Source organism: Labrus mixtus, chromosome 11 (genome assembly GCF_963584025.1).
Source record: "Labrus mixtus chromosome 11, fLabMix1.1, whole genome shotgun sequence".
NCBI classification, from domain to species: domain Eukaryota; kingdom Metazoa; phylum Chordata; class Actinopteri; order Labriformes; family Labridae; genus Labrus; species Labrus mixtus.
This window is the reverse complement of record NC_083622.1, coordinates 22,796,040-22,807,480: the sequence shown is the minus strand read 5'-3', so window position 1 is coordinate 22,807,480 and position 11,441 is coordinate 22,796,040.

Below are 11,441 nucleotides of genomic sequence, written 5' to 3'. Positions count from 1 at the left end.
CCTCCTGGTTCAAATGTGACTTACTGCCCATACTATAGGTGTCTCTAGTGTCGGTTTATGAAGTTCACCATGTTGATGCAGAATAGAATACCTGTAGGAAGAGGGTTGTTGTTAGTTTTTCATTATATCCTCTTCGGAAGAACTTCCTCAAGGCTTGTATATCTCAAGTATGCAACTCCCTTTCTTCTTCTCAGTGTTATTACACTAAACAGAATAGTAGGTTGGATAAATGTCATTATAGATAGTAACTTTGCCAAAAATCTAAAAAGATATATTTGGATGTAAAAAAACAATCCTGACACTAACACCACCCCTATAACCTTGTCACATCATGCACAGTTGCAAAAGTATTCAAATGGATTACTATCACAACGTCAGCCAATTTCTAAACTCCTTTCGTCTAATCCTATTGTTGTTTCAAACCCTGTAACTCCCACCTGCCATGCAGTTATTCAAAGCTGCATTCCCCATCATCTGACACCTGTTCCCACTTCCCCATCAGCCCAGTAACTGCCCCTCCCACTTATCCCCCCACTAGATTATCCATTATGCTCTGCCTTAGTGTTCTAACCATTTTCCCTTTTTGCATCTAAACGACTTGAGGCAACCTTTGTATCAGGGTTTAATAGACAGTGTGGGCGGCTGTGGCTCTCGAGACACTTATATAATATGCAGGCAGAATTTCTCCTTTGTGAGTTTGACAGTTGGTAGAGTCGGTCGTCTCTCAACCAGAAGGCCGAGGGTTTGATCCCCAGCTCCTGCAGCCACATGTGTCCATGTGTTTTTGGGCAAGATGCTTAACCCCAAAATTGCTTTGTTGTTGGTTTATGAACATGTATAAATTTGATTAGTTACTTCTGATGGTCTTTTTACATTGCAGCCTCTACCATCAGTGTCGCTATTGGTCGGCCACCGTAGGCCTTTTTTTGGCTGATTTCATTAAAGGAATCTCTCTGATTGGCTGTTCGGAGGTTTCATTTATCTCCAGCTCTCGACGCAGGTTCGGAAAAGCCCTTTGAGCATGCCACTGTAGTATCCATGTTTTCATGTGCGGTTTCTCCTTATTTGTCAACTCTGCATCTTCTTTTCCTTTTCCACTAAAAGACCAAGGGCTGACAACGCCAGTGCCATTTTCAACTTTTTATCAGACATTATTCTCGATTAGCAGGCTACCTCTAATACGAGTGGTACACAACATTGTTGTGAAAATGGTCTTCTAGTATCATAACAATGGACTACCGCCGCCTGCTGGCATGGAGAGTTATTTCCTAGTGTTAGGGTTAGGGTTATATACCACATATGTGGTGGTTGGCCGTCAGCTGCAACTTTTTAGCCAAGAAAAATGGCGATGTGAGGCGACGCCACAGGCGGCATTCGTCGTCACTAGTTCTTTGCCGTCTGCTTGGTGTGTCAGGGCCTTTAGGGTGCTATTCAGAAACTATTTCTGAATGTTTGACATCGGAATTAGTGTTTACAGTTTAGAAGTCTTTCATTTTGCTCGTTATTGAATTTCGTTATGAGTCAGATGATGTCAACAGGATTATCTAAGTAATTACATTTTAATTATGTGAGTCACTCAAACAAATTAAAGTGCGCTTTTACTGTAAGAATTGCTGTTGCAATAGCGTACACCTCATTGTTTCATTAAATGACTCAAGTCTGACTGCATTGTCACTCCACCCACGTCTTCAAGATGAAATCGCTTTCATGAGTACGCATGTACATGTTTTGATTTAAAATGTAAGCCATATATAACAACATTCATTTTAAATCATATTTATGTGTGGTTGATTCTGTTGTTTTTCTGGAAACAGAAAAAAATAAACGTCTTGTTCTACATCTGTCGACATAATTAATTATAAGTTCTGTTTAATGATCTCCACCCCACCATCCAGCTTCCCGTAATAATCATAATCACAGCTATTATAGGAATATTAAGCCTCGGATTGCTTGGAGCATGAGGTAATTTTGCTATAATGTTTATTCAGGGACTATAAAGGGATGTTCGTGGATTCAGAAATGTGAGCTTTCTTCATGCAGTTACCTGAGTGTTGAGTTATTATTTATCAAAATAGAAAGCAGGGTAGGCAGCAGAAATAAGGGTTTAGAAAGATGCCTTTTCCTACTCGCATCACCCCTGATCCACTGACTGCACAGCACTCACGCCCACCCAAACACTCCTGACACACACTACATGCATGCACACAGACAGACAAGGTTTTGTGCCCATTACTGCAAGTCTACCCACCTGTGGCATCCTGGTGAGAGAGCAGGAAAACCTGCTGCTGTTTCAGAGCCGGCTGGCCTGTTTGTCATCTTCTCCAAGGTAACAAGAGACTGCATGAGATTTAACCAACGGAAAATACTCACAGAGATAATTATGGAAAAAGACAACAAAGAAGAAACAAACGACACAAGTGGAAACCCCGTTATCAAGTCTTGATGTAATTTTGGAAGCATTCTTCTTATTTGATTTAACATAATGAGGTGATTAAAGTTCTGCGATATCAAGAAAACAACAAAACATTGAAAGAACTGAAAACCCACCATTGAAATAATGTAATATTTAACTATGTATCTAAGCTGAAGAGAGTTATATAATTTGTCTTGAATTGCCATTTGTCTCCTTGCCTCCTCAGAGCAAATGCCTTTTCTTGTAGTTCAAAAGTATTCGAAGTAATGAGGATGCAAAAATATTCAACCAAAAAAGAAAAACTTTAGAAACCTGTTACTTTTGTGATTTGAGCGAACTTGGTGTCCACAGCCTGGGGAAAGTAATTGTCAAGGTGAATTTAGCTATTTATAAATCTAGGAACTCATCAGGTACAAAAAGTTCTGGACTTTCTCCAGTAGATAGTAAAAAAAAAAAAAAACAAGCAGACATAAGCCTTTTTCAACAAAACACCAGTTAAGCCTGGCTCAGACCTCAGGATAATCGGGCCGATTTGAGGTCCGATTCCTCCTTCCTGACAATCGTGGGGTCATTCCCGACTCAAGGCTGTCCGGAACCGATTATCTGCAGAGATTATCTGACCAGATTATCTTGTAGTGTGAGTTGTATAAAGATCAAATCTTGACGTCCCCGATCTGCTCGGTGATCGTCGGGGTCGCCCCAAATTCTTTCAAACATATTTGATATTTAGAATTTAAAATCTTTACGATTACGTCATGAAAGGCTCTTGCAGAAGTCTTGTGTGACTACAATAACTACGAGAGGACAGTAATTATTGGACAGTAGTGGCGATTGGCGTCAAGACACAACCCACACAGGTGAGCCAAACAACTGTAATGCAAGTGACAGTTACAATTTGACCTCTAGCTCTCACTAAAGAATATACAACGTCCCCGTCTCCCCAAACATTTCTTCACCAAAAACATGTTAAAAAAAGAAAAAAATCCTCTCTGTACAGAGCATAATAATCACAAATATAACTTCTGGCTCCATTGTTTACATGAGGTCACGTGAGGTGGTGCATTCCTCCATCAGGCACGATAATCTTATTGAAATCCTGTCGTATGTGATGAGCCAAGATTATCATATCTTCTAGTGTGAGCATGTGAGATTATGGAGAATTATATATATATTAGGATTCTCCTTAAGTGTGAGATGCTATTCGAATTGAAAATTGTTAAGGATTTTAAAACTCCTGCAGTGTGAGCGAGGCTTTAGGGGGATTCAATGTAAATGTATTTGCTCAGAAAGGTGTTTTTTAATCTACTTCTCAGCAATAAATCAAAGTGGTGCCCAAACTTTTTTCCATGCAGCCACCCTCTCGCTGTATCTACGAAAAGCTGAGCATCCCTGACACTTTGGAGCAGGCCCCCCCCCTACGTCTTTGGCATCCCCCCAAGGGGTCCCAGACCCCAGGTTTGGAACCAGTGGTTTATCATAGTGCAGGGGCTCCAAAATCCTCCACATGTGTAGTCATTTTTCTGCTCTGGGGAATATCTGGTCTTGCTGTGGGGAGTATCAAATATTTTCAAATAAAACAGAAATATTCCAAACTTATGTGTCTGACTAGAGGACTGCAGCCAAAGTCTACTTCCTCTTTTTGATGGTATGTGTTTTATTTTTACTCTGGTTATTTTATGGAGGTGTATTTGAGGTCACAACGGGTGAGGCCGTGTAGCATACACTGTAAGTACAGTAGTTGCACAGTAAGGCCATCTTTGCTTTGGGTCAACGCCACTGTACATTGTGGCCGGTGAGTAAGAACTTCTTTGCCACACGTTCGTTTGGAACGGTAAACATCAGGCACAAACACACACATTCAGTGCTCGTCTCATGAAACGATTTAGACTAACAGGGGAGCAGGCTGCTGCCTCTTGTCTGTTGACTTTCCCTGACCGTCACTTTCCCCCTGCTGGCTGCAAAATAATAAGAGCACTGTAAAACCCATACTTGTAAGTCAAGTGTTACTGCATATGAGACATATTTTACAGTATGAGACCGTTTCTCAGCAAAGAATTGTCCAAAGAACAGACCATTCATTCTTCAAAATGAATACCCTTTAGTCTCATTTTTTTTCTTTGACCTGCAATGCTACAGTGCACCTGACTTTATGGACCTCATAAACATCACTGCTTTTCTCTTGATTCAAATTCCTATTGGTGCATAGTCCACGGTCTGGTTCACAGCGAGATTCAATATCACATTTCTTATTTAAAACAATACATGTGTTGTTTCAGAAACATTAACTTCAATCTCCATTCATTATGCAATCTCTGTCTGTCTCAGTTTCAGTCGACTGTTTGATTAGACTTGATAGTAAAACACACTAGTGGCCCTCAATTTGTTTTATATTACACTGCCAGAAGGCCTTTATCAGCTTGTCGACCAGTGGCAGGAACGTGAAATATATATGTGTATGTATAAACCAGTTCCAGGGAATGTCAAGGTCAACTGGAATGAGGAGAAGCACTGGATGTCTGACTGACATCCTTCATTGTATTTTCTTTCCCTTTCCTGTCAGAAATGATGTCAGAGTGCCTCGCTGAATGGAATACTACTACTGCCATTCTGGTTAACATGATACATAAATCATCCTCATTTAACTTGAAAATAGATTCATACTAGTTTTTTGAGTCACACAAGTAACTGATCATTTATTATTAGTAATACTAAGTAAACTATGAATTGTTTGGGTTTTTAAAGAAACATATGAGCATAGACCAACATTTCATCTTAAAGCACTGAATTCAGAAAAAAACGAGAATTCCATAATATAAATCTGAGACAAATCATTATCTATTATTTTGTTACTTTGTTTACTTTGATTTATTTAGCAGGACAAAGACTGTTTGTTATTGAAATTGGCATTCCCACTTTTAGCCAGGAGCTCGAGGAGAAGGTACAGTACGGTAAATGACAAAGTAAAACGGACATTTCTATGACACTAAAACCAGTTAAATGTATAAATTGATAACAAAATGGACATTATATGAGCAACCTGGAAAGCTAAACAGTATAGAAACTACATCTAAAATAATTTTAAGGGTATCAGAGTTATTATTTGATTCCCTTCTCCATTATAAGAATACCACACTATGTGCTTGGAGTGTTAAAGGTTTGACCTATGACAAAACAAAAATAAAAAAATAAATTCTTCATAGTTCTCTAGAAATTACACCAAGTCAAATTCCTTGTATGTGTAAATGTACTTGACATAAACTCAGATTCTGATTCTGATTCTGTTTCCTTCAGACAGGCGTGCAAACATTTCCTATGAATGAGTCTTGTTGCATGCATCACTCTCATCACACCAAGCAGCTTATAAGCCCAGAAGAGTTTCCCCTAAATCATTTCAGAAAACCTCACCAGAGAAAACAAGGTGACCACATTAGCTGCCGTGGAAGTGCAGGGATCCCTTTACTGTTATTTCTTCTCTCAAGGTTGTATGTGACTCACTGCTTTGACTGGCTAAACTTCCAACACTGGGCATAATATCTGGTGAATCCCTAATCCTTTCGAACGCCTTTCTTCATTTTCTCTGCTACTGCTTTGTCTCAATATGTCTCGAAAGGGCTTTCATCAGATTTTTCATTCTCACTCTCCTTTCCTCTATGTCACTCTAAGCCCCCAGTTTTTGTTTTAATGTATTTTTACCCCACATTGATAACTTCTGTATCCTCTTTCAACAGTTATTGAAATAAGGGCTTGTCCACTATGACTTCCATCTGTGACTTCCATCTGGGTGCCCAGCCACTAAGAGATATAAAAAATATCCTGTAACAAGAACTCTGAGGTGAACCGCAGAAAAGCAGAGAGAAGGACCATGTTGCCTTGTTATGGCTCTTGACCTTCTCAGTTTCTCCTGTCTGTGCAACTAAACATAATACAGTGGTTCGGCCTGAGGTCCCTGAAAACCTTTTGCACAAAGGCCAACTTTCTCTTATTGGCTTCAAACAGAACTAAACTGACATCAAATCACATCAAGTGTAGAGTTTCTTCATGTCTGTTGCATGTCTAAATTCTCCTTTCATAGATGCCACACACCAAATCCAAACAGATTTGACCTTTAAATGTGCAACAGCAAACTTTCACTTATATCTGTGAGGATCTTTCATTTGTGTCGATCTTCATAGTGCCCTCTGTGGACGGTGTGATGTGTTTTCACTGGTTTTGTCCTGTTCATGCTTTGGCCATGTTTCACTCACTGTTATTCCTAGCCTTTCAAAATGTAAAGAAAAGCTGTTTTGGTAGCATGCTTTTAATGTCCTTGCCCGACACCGACCCAATGGCAGCAACCACTACCAAATAGTCAATCTTGTTGAATATTATCTCCTTTACTTTTGTAGGTCATAAAGAGGTATCAGTTTTGATTAGTCAGTAAAAAACAAATCACATGAGGTTTGAAGGAAGGGTATAATAAAGTATTGTAAGAAAGTATTCAAATATTGTATTTTATTAGCCTAGTAATTCAAATACTATTGTAGGATAAAGCTTACTTCTACATCAGCTACAGCTGCTTGTTGTTGCCAAAAATATGCTTCCACAAGCATCTCGAAGAGCACAGAAATGTGAAACAGAATAAGAAATCTTTCACTCTAACTGCACCAAAAATGTTCAACAAAGTAACAGTAATCAATAACTGGCCTGTAAAATCATTTCCACCGGTTTGTTCAGGGTGTACAGTTAAAGGAAGACAAAAATAAATTGTCTTTGCCCACCATGTTGGACATATGTGGTGGGCGTCAGCCTTTTAGAATATCAAGCATTTCAAAATATTTGACTTTGAAGTCACAAAATGAAAAACGCCCTAATGAATTGCTTTGTGCAACTGTTTTTTACTTCACTGCTAATTCTGTGTGAGCCTGACAGGAGGATGTTTGGATCCTGTTTTATCTTTTCACACTGAAGTTTACCTGCAAATATATTTTATTTGCATGCATGGGTTGGGTCAAAGCCTTTGTCGAAGAAGATGAAAAAGGGCTTTCATTGTCTTTGGTCTTTTTCTGTCTCAGGTCACCATTAGCACAGCAGTTGTCAGTTCCCCTTTCCATTCATTGGTTTACGAGATCTGTTATGGAAATGAGCGTGACAAGGATCCAATGTTGGTTCTCACACACACACACACACAGCTCATAAGCACATGTACACAAAATCTTGTCCAACACGCAACTAGTTGGTACTATACAAATGTACACAGAGGTTACCATGGATCTGAACAATAATAGACTACAGTTGAGGGGGATCTGATATCTGTGTGTAGTATGCAAATCTGATAGCCCAAGCACTACAATGAGCTAATCGCCCCATATCTTTGCAGATCAGGAATATTATTTTATTTACCTTTCATGTCCCTTTATTGTGAGCAGTTGTTCTGCTTGTTGGACAAAAAGCCTTTATTATCCCTGTAGGGGTAATTTGATTCCACAGTGTGTGTATTGCTCAAGCCCCAGGACCATAAGTACATAGAGTACATATGCAAAATATACGGCACACACAGAAACAGGCACATCTTTGTGCACATTATGCATTTATATAAATATGCAAGCCCAAATTCTTGTGTTTAGTGTGGTATTATTATTTTAGATCTGCTATGTCTTAGAGGACAAGAGCTTAAATATAACATTTTGGCTATTTTTAAATTCAATTTTTTTTTGGTTTTTTTGGAAGATAAACGCAATAGTAGCAACTTGTTTACTTCCCAACAGCCATGTTTTTCCTGCCCATACACTTCCAGCTCTGCTGCCAACACGTCAAAAATACTTGTGTGTGTGTCTTTGAGTGGGCATATGTCCATCTGCCGTTCTACCATTGTCGTGGTGGATCCTGACCTCAATGTTGAAAGGCTTGTGTGTATTTTTCTGGCCTTTTGTTTTTGTGCATGTGTGTGTTTGTTCAGTCATTCTGTGGACAGATGTGACCTCACCACTGAGAGTTTCCTCGCATGCTTCACAGGCTCGTAGGTGGGTGAGTGTGTGTATTTTCTCTGATTACGTTGAGTCCTTGTGCTTCGACGTCAGCTGGTTGTGACATGCAGGCTGGACAGTGAGCAGCTACAAAAAAAAAACTAAATGGAAGAGCAGATCTGTTTTAGGACCTTTTGACGTAAGAGGTCTTGTATCAGCATCATATGTTGGGATCACAGTGTGGGAGTGAACTTTTGCATTTACTACGTGAGTTGTCCTGTACCCATTGTGCTTCTTGACCTCTATGTGGGAGTTAGACCAATATCATATCCTTCTACTGTACAGTCTCTTCCAACAAGTTTCAAACCCAAAATGTCCCTGCTAAATGATAATGGATCTACCATCTGATAAACATATATCACTGTCTTCAGAAGTGTACTGTATGAAGTAGTATGTGTGCATATGTGTGTGTGCTTTCTTGGATAAATGGAAAACGTTTTTTTGACTGTCTTGTATATACCCAGAGTGCACCTACTTTTGTTGGGTTGGAACTGATACTTGAGAAATTGGCTTAACTGGAAGGAGTTGAGACAAGGAGGTAGTTTTCTAAAATGTGTTTCTAGGTCTATGCCTTCATTAAATCTATTCCCAACACCAAGGCCATCAAATGTGAAATTCCATTCTTGACCTGGGGTTAAAAATCTTACCACAAGTTGGACCTATCGTCCTTAGAAAAATGCATTGCATCAGGTACAGTTCAAGCCGTAAGGCAGACAAAAAGCTGGGAATTGGCATGCTGACCCTCTGCATTGCAGAGTGGGTCTAGGAATGTGAAACTTTAACTCTCTTAAGGAAAAAAACTACTGGTCCACCAGTAGACCTGGCCGCATTAATACAAAACAAGTTATATTTTGGCTCCTATCGATTGGCAGCACTTGATCCAAACTCCTGGTGTGGGGTTGGCCTATTACCCTTCTGAATGTTGCCTAGGGTAAGATATGCCAGGCAGGTTTGAAGATACTTAGGAGGCACTGGTTAAGAGTTGCAATCTGGGAGTTCTCCCCAGAAGAGGGTCTTGCCTCTGCTTCATTGCACGCTATGGAGAGAAAGACTGTGACTACTGGAAGTAAAGGCTGTTAAGGCTGTATGTGCCTGTTCATCCCACATCTTAAGAACTTGCTGTGGGACACAGGTGGTGCAAGAAGTGGTCAGGATGAAGAAATATACTTTTGTGCTTGGTTAGTCCAGAACTGTCTGCTATGGCAGCTGACAGTTCTGAGGTGGCTAGGGGTGTTGTTAGTTCAGTGACTGCAGAAATGGGAAGATTTTGGGAGGTTATATGAAGGAACACTTTTTGCTGACCTCATCAGTGTTTTAGCAGTCTGTTAACAGTCTGTAAAACCAGACGTGGAAATGAGGACTTGGCTTTTTTTTTCCAAAGGGGAAGTAATCTGCTTTACTGGAGTGGGGATATTACAGAGCAGTGGATGGAACACTTCAAGCATGAAGCGATCCAATAGGTCTTCAGATCTCAGGCAATCCCCACTAATATCCTTCTCAGTGGTGCTTCAATGTGCTGAAGGCTACAGAAAAAGTGACAGGTTTTATCTGACACACATCTCGAGTGTTGCATCTAGAGCTGGGTGTACAAGTTGAGTTGCTTACAGTTGTCACACCAGAGGATGTACTATCACTCCTCTTATTTTGAGAAACTCCGAGTAGAGCCACTGCGCCTTCAAAGTGAAGGACACAGTTAGGATGGTTTGGACATCTGATTAGGATGTCACCTGGGCAACATCTTTTTAAAATTTTCTGGGTTGTCTATGAAGGGACCCTAAAGTAGACACAGAGCGTGCTGTAGGGATTATACTGCATATCTAATCTGGCCTCAGAAAGTCTTAGAAGACCTGGAAAACTGAGAGGAACATCTGGGCTAAAAATGTTTCATTTAAGATTATTTTTTCGGGCTGTAGCCTCTATGGCAGGCCTGCTCTACTAACTGAGCAGAACCAGCGCTCCAACATCTGGACCAGCTTGCAAAGCCTTCTGTTGCAGCGACCGGGCCTGAGTTAAGTAGAAGAAAATGAATGCATGGACTAAAGCTGATCACACCAAATATCTGATTTTAATATTTGTTAATATCATGCACCCAATATATTAAAAGTAATACAATCTAATACTTAAGAGAGTAAAATGGAAAAACACTTCTTGCTAAAGTAAACCATGCTAGAAAAGTTTAGTGCTAAAACAACATTCACAGGGCACAGGATAGGCTAGCGGTTACATCGCATACCTTATGTACAGACGCTATAGTCCACGAAGCTGGCAGCTCGGGTGTGATTCTATTTCTGTATGTGATTCCCCACTCACTCCTTCCATTGTCCTACTCTATCCACCGTGCTTCTCTACAATAAAGGCATACAAAACAAGCAAAAAAACTATTGAACAGTGTTATTACAAAACAACCTTCATAAGAGGATATTGTCTACAATAAGTATCAGAACCACCAATCAAAGTGATTTACACAGACTTTACAAGCCAGTAAATTTAGTTTCCTTTTGTGAATCTTGTAAAAACAGTCTGGAATATTTGCCCAAAACTACTGGAAATACATTTTATGGAAAATGTTCAAACGTTTTTATAGAACAGTTTTGGGATGAAATTAACCGTACAACTCAATGATACTGTGATGATTCATAGTTTTAATAAAAAGACAGCATCTTGCTCTTTGATTTTCAGATCTCGTGTTATAGGTTCCTAAGACAGTTCTTGACAGCACATGTAAAGTGTTGTCCATCCTCACTGAGAAAACATTTCCAAGTTCCAACATCGGATGTTCAAATAAGCATAACCAGTCTCACTAAATGATTTTGGCTGGTCCAAATAAACAGCTGCCATTCATCGTATTTACATGCTGTCAAACCAGGACTGTAAACATTTATACTGGAAAAGGTTTCTCTATTCGCACTGATTAAAGCTACTTTGACAGGTTGGGTGTGTTACAAACTGGTTGTCAGATATTTAAAACAACGTTTTTTTGCACTGAAGAATTGGCATTGTAGGAAGATGGGAGTAGTTAATTTGAA